The sequence below is a fragment of the Podarcis cretensis genome (genome assembly GCF_951804945.1).
Source record: "Podarcis cretensis genome assembly, chromosome: 2".
Lineage (NCBI taxonomy): Eukaryota > Metazoa > Chordata > Lepidosauria > Squamata > Lacertidae > Podarcis > Podarcis cretensis.
The window spans coordinates 71,374,109-71,378,827 of record NC_137171.1 but is presented as its reverse complement, the minus strand read 5'-3'; the positions used below and the strand labels follow the sequence as shown (position 1 = coordinate 71,378,827).

At 48.7% G+C, this 4,719-nt stretch overlaps 1 long non-coding RNA gene and 1 pseudogene across 2 annotated transcripts; both read left to right on the top strand.

Annotated features, from left to right (window-relative positions):
* Positions 1-295: 295 nt before the first annotated feature.
* On the top strand, positions 296-1,689 carry LOC307210574 (actin, cytoplasmic pseudogene; annotated as a pseudogene). The gene has a single exon. The product of its transcript is annotated as an actin, cytoplasmic pseudogene (transcript).
* A 452-nt stretch (positions 1,690-2,141) lies between these two features.
* Positions 2,142-3,669, top strand: LOC307210575. Its single transcript, XR_013836072.1, has 2 exons — positions 2,142-2,571; positions 2,604-3,669. It is a non-coding gene; the product is annotated as an uncharacterized lncRNA (long non-coding RNA).
* The last annotated feature ends 1,050 nt before the right edge of the window (positions 3,670-4,719 follow it).

Below are 4,719 nucleotides of genomic sequence, written 5' to 3'. Positions count from 1 at the left end.
GGGGTGGACTAGATGATCCTCATGGTCCCTGCCAACTCTACAATTCTATGATTCTATGAAATAATTGATGAGGATAAACCCATTAAATATCACACGGTGTCTAGAGTGGATGTCAATCATGGAAACCATAGACGTATGTCAAGTATTGTGGTAAGGTCTCAGTGGGTGTCAGTTCAGTTTCATTTCAATATCTTTATTAGAATGAAAACACCTTCATCTCATCCCTCATTCTTATGATGTCATTCTGCTGTGGCCACATCACAGGTGATTGTTATGGCAACACGGTTCTTGCCTTCTGTACTGATGGGAAGATTCTTTCTTTCCCTCTGAGGCTGTTGGACCACTGTCTGGTCTTGTGATAGCATCAGAACAAAGGGACATAGCCTCTGAAAGATCCCATCACAATGCACTACCCTAAGAAGTCCAAGAGTCCTGGCCCTGTAGGGCTCAGACCAAGCTCAAAGGGCCTCCCGTCAGACTCCTCATCATGCCCATCAGACAAGTACAAAGACTATGCTGCCGTTGTTATAGACACAGGCACTGGATACACCAAGAGTGGCCTGGCTGGGGATGAGAAGCCGAGATCCATTGTGCCAAGTGTTGTGGGGGTGCCAAGGTACAGGACCAAGGAAAGCCCATTGTACTACATTGGGAAGAGCATCCCACAGCGGCGTGCGGAGGTGAGCACACACCAGGTAATGACCCATGGGGTCGTGACAGATTGGGATGCCCTAGAGATGCTGTGGCACCATGTCTTCTACACAGAGCTCAGTGTGTGCCCTGAAGAGCTCGCTGTGCTGGTCACCGATTCCCCCATGTCCCCAACGACTAACCGCGAGAAAATGGCGGAGCTGCTCTTTGAGAACTTTGAGGTGCCAGCCATGTTTGTGGCTCATCAGTCCCTTTTGTCGGTGTATTCCTACGGCCGGACAGGCGGGCTGGTGATTGGCTCTGGCTATGGGACATCCTACACCGCTCCTGTCCACGATGGCTACATTTTACCTCATGCCACCTACCGACTGGACATAGCAGGCAATGCCCTGACGGAATACCTGGCCAAGTTGATGGGAGAATCTGGGAACCCTTTCCATAAGGATGAAATGGAGGTGGTATGTCAGATCAAGGAGAAGTGCTGCTATATCCCGGAGGAATATGAGGGTGAGCTGAATGCTGATGAGAAGAAATACCTCATGGACTACACCCTTCCTGACAGGCAGGTTATCTCCATCGGCAGTGAGCGCTTCCGCTGCTCAGAGATCCTCTTCAATCCGACCATGCTGGGCTTCCCAGAGGTGGGGCTTCATGTCCAAGCTATAAGCAGCATCAGGAAATGCAAGCCAGAGCGACAAGCGGACCTGCTTGCCAACGTGCTGCTGGCTGGTGGAACTACCATGCTTCGTGGCTTTTCCGAGAGGATTAAGAAGGAACTGCAGAAGATGGAGCCATCCAAAAAGGTGGGCATCCTGGCTTCCCCCAACCGCACCTTCTCTGCCTGGTTGGGTGGCTCCATTGTGGCGTCGCTCAACTCTTTCCAGAACGTGTGGATCGACCGGCAGGCCTACAATGAGAAGGGGTCCTTCATTGTCCACCGGCACTGCTTCTGATCAAGGCGGTGGCATGCCAGGCTTGGCAAGGGCATGTGTCAAAGGGAAAATCTCCTCTACAACATGCTGTTTTTTTAGCATAGCACTTCTGAGTCAGTTCTGTCGCCACTATTGGAGATGGGGGAGAGAAAAAGGGAGTTTGTAGGGGTTTACAAAAAAATCTAAGAAGAGGTGGGGAGGGAGAGGGAGGGAGAGAGTGGAAATGTTGAACCAAATAATGGATCCTTTAAAAAAATGTGATTTGTTACAGGTAAAGCCTAGCAAAAAAAAGCAGTGCAAGATATGTGTGCCATATTTCTCACATACACACAAGTATGAACTGTCTCACAGGCCGACCTACACACCTGCACATCTTTCTTTAGATCAATTCGTGGCTACTAGCCATGAGGGCTATGTTCTACCTGGTCAATCACTGTGAGAACAAGATGTTGATCTAGGTGAGCCTTTTCCTCTGATCCAGCAGGGCTCTTCTAATGTTCTTACATTTGTGATGGCAGAACTCACCCACCACCATTTGCAGTTCTCACTGGGACTGTTACCCATATTTAGAGATTGTTCCTCCCCCTCACACATTTCCGCCCACTGTCCAAGAAGAGTGCAACCTATAAAACTGCTCATACGTTGAGGCTGATCAAGACTGTGAGGTGAGGAGCTTGGGTCTAGGGAAATAAATGAAAACATAGCATTGCTAACCGTACGTGGCTCCTCCTCCTGATATATATTGAGACTGATGAATACTGCTCCTGCTAAAGAATGCCACTGGAACAGAAGAGTTTATCAAAACAGGGCTTTCAGTCCTTTAACAAGGCTAGTTAGTCAGAATCTCTGCTAAGACCAAAGGACACAAATACAGAATCCTGTGCTTTTTTCTTTGACAAAAGGTGGCATTATCTGCAAATCATGGGGGAGAGGCTTCAAGGTTGGTGTAGTGAAGGATGGATGAGTGAGTGAGTGAGTGAGTGAGTGAGTGAGTGAGTGAGTGAGTGGTGGATAGAGGAGGCATTGTCCAAATCCTCTGGGTCACAAGTAGAGCCCTGCAGGATCAGACCCATGGCCTATCTCACCCAGCATCCTCCTTTCCAGAGTTGCCAGTTGCTGCCTATGGAAAGCCCGCGTGCAGGGCAAGATGACAATAGCCCTTACTTGCAGATGTTCTCCAGAAACTGGTACCCAGGGATCCGCTGCCTCTTATCTCAGGGGTAAACCTATACATCTTTTACTTTGTCTGCATGTATTTCTCTCATTTAATATTTTCACCCCTAAGCAATGGGAAAGTGAAGAGACATTTACAGCTATCTCATAAACCAGAGATTGTGTTGCCATAGACCAGCTATTTGGCAGAGAGCATCTTTTTTTAGGGCTGGAGGTAGTGCAGCCTCTTTTCTCTTACATCCTCCCTGGGGATCCTATGCCAGGAACTTCAGAGATGGTCTTTCTCCTGAAAGAACTGGGAACTAATTCTGTTTCTTTTGCCCTGTCTCCATGACAATCTATGTAATTACCGCTGGTGGACTATTTGTTGCCATGGCAAATTTAAATGCACACTGATCCTTGTGTGTGTTATGCTATGAGTCATTGGCTGAGCTGCCACCCAGCAGGGTCTGTGAACATACTAGCTCTTCACTTTGCTCCAGAAGGAAAGAGGCTGATCAGCTGTGGCGGATCACATGGGGTGGCCTGGCTGTGCTAAAGTTAACACCGAGTGAGGCATCCCAGCACCCTCAGCCTCTCCTATAGGCTCCTTGCAGAATGAGATTCTCCATCCGCAAGACCAGTGAGTTGGCTTGCCACCCTCTCTTCCAAATATCCCCACTGTGATCTGGCTTACTTGGCAGCTGAAAAGTACCTGCAGATGCATTCGGTACTGAGAGGTTGGCCCCCTTTGTTTCCCTTCCAGTGAGAGTCAAAAGTGATGGACAGTCCAAAAATGGATAGTTCACAAGCAGGCAGCAAAGTTGTTGAGAAAGGAAGCTGCCCAGGAACAACTTGCCAGGATGAAAAAGTGCAGGTGGTTCTGGTGTCAAAAACTGTTCCATTAAAAATAAGTGGTGATTTTCAAACCGGAGGAATTAAGTACTCTTGGTGTGTCGGGGGGGGGGGGGTCCTGTAATGATTGCTGCCATCCATTGCATCACTTTTACGCCCACTCTCCCATTTTCCATTATGGCAGCCCTGTTTCCTTTCCCAGCCAGAAAAGTTGGTGGGAGGAAGAAACAGACGAAAAAAAGAGGCAGGGGCAGGTAGTAACTAAACCCAAAGGAGCCTGCTTACCCCTCAGAACAGGCTTCCTCAACCTCGGCCCTCCAGTTGTTTTTGGCCTACAACTCTCATGATCCCTAGCTAGCAGGACCAGTGGTCAGGGGTGATGGGAATTGTAGTCTCAAAACATCTGGAGGGCCGAGGTTGAGGAAGCCTGCCTCAGAATGACCAGGATCTGAGTTCAGATGTTGTTGTTGTTTAGTTGTTTAGTCATGTCTGACTCTTTGTGCCCCATGGACCAGAGCATGCACTCCTGTCTTCCACTGCCTCCCACAGTTTCGTCAAACTTCAAGAACACTGTCCAACCATCTCGTCCTCTGTCATCCCCTTCTTGTGCCCTCAATCTTTCCCAACATCAGGATCTTTTCCTGGGAGTCTTCTCTTCTCACTGAGCTCAGATTGTTGTTAATTGAATTCTCTCTCATGTTGATGCCACACTTGGGGATTAGCAAGTATGCCCTACTCTCCTTATGCCACATAAAAGCAATCCAACCGGATTACTCTGGACAAGCCAATGGATCTTTACAGTCAGTGTATGTGCTATAGCAGGGTAGTCCAACATTCAGCCTGAATGCAGCCCTCAAGGCCTTTTTTTGATGGCCCTCAACAATATTTGATGCCCCCTTCCCACAGCCCTCATGCTGCCTTCCCAAAGCCAGGGAAATGAGGCACAGGGGTCTGACAGGATCCTAGAGTCCTGCTTCTCATGGCCTAGGTGGTGCTTTCACAACTTGGCAGGGTCCCTGTTGAAGTAGTCTTGTGGCCCACTTGGTATGAAAAGTTGGAGCGTCCTGTGCTATAGTATACTTCCTGGAGGTCAATGTGCTTGATGGAGTCCCTCTTCCTTCACACACAC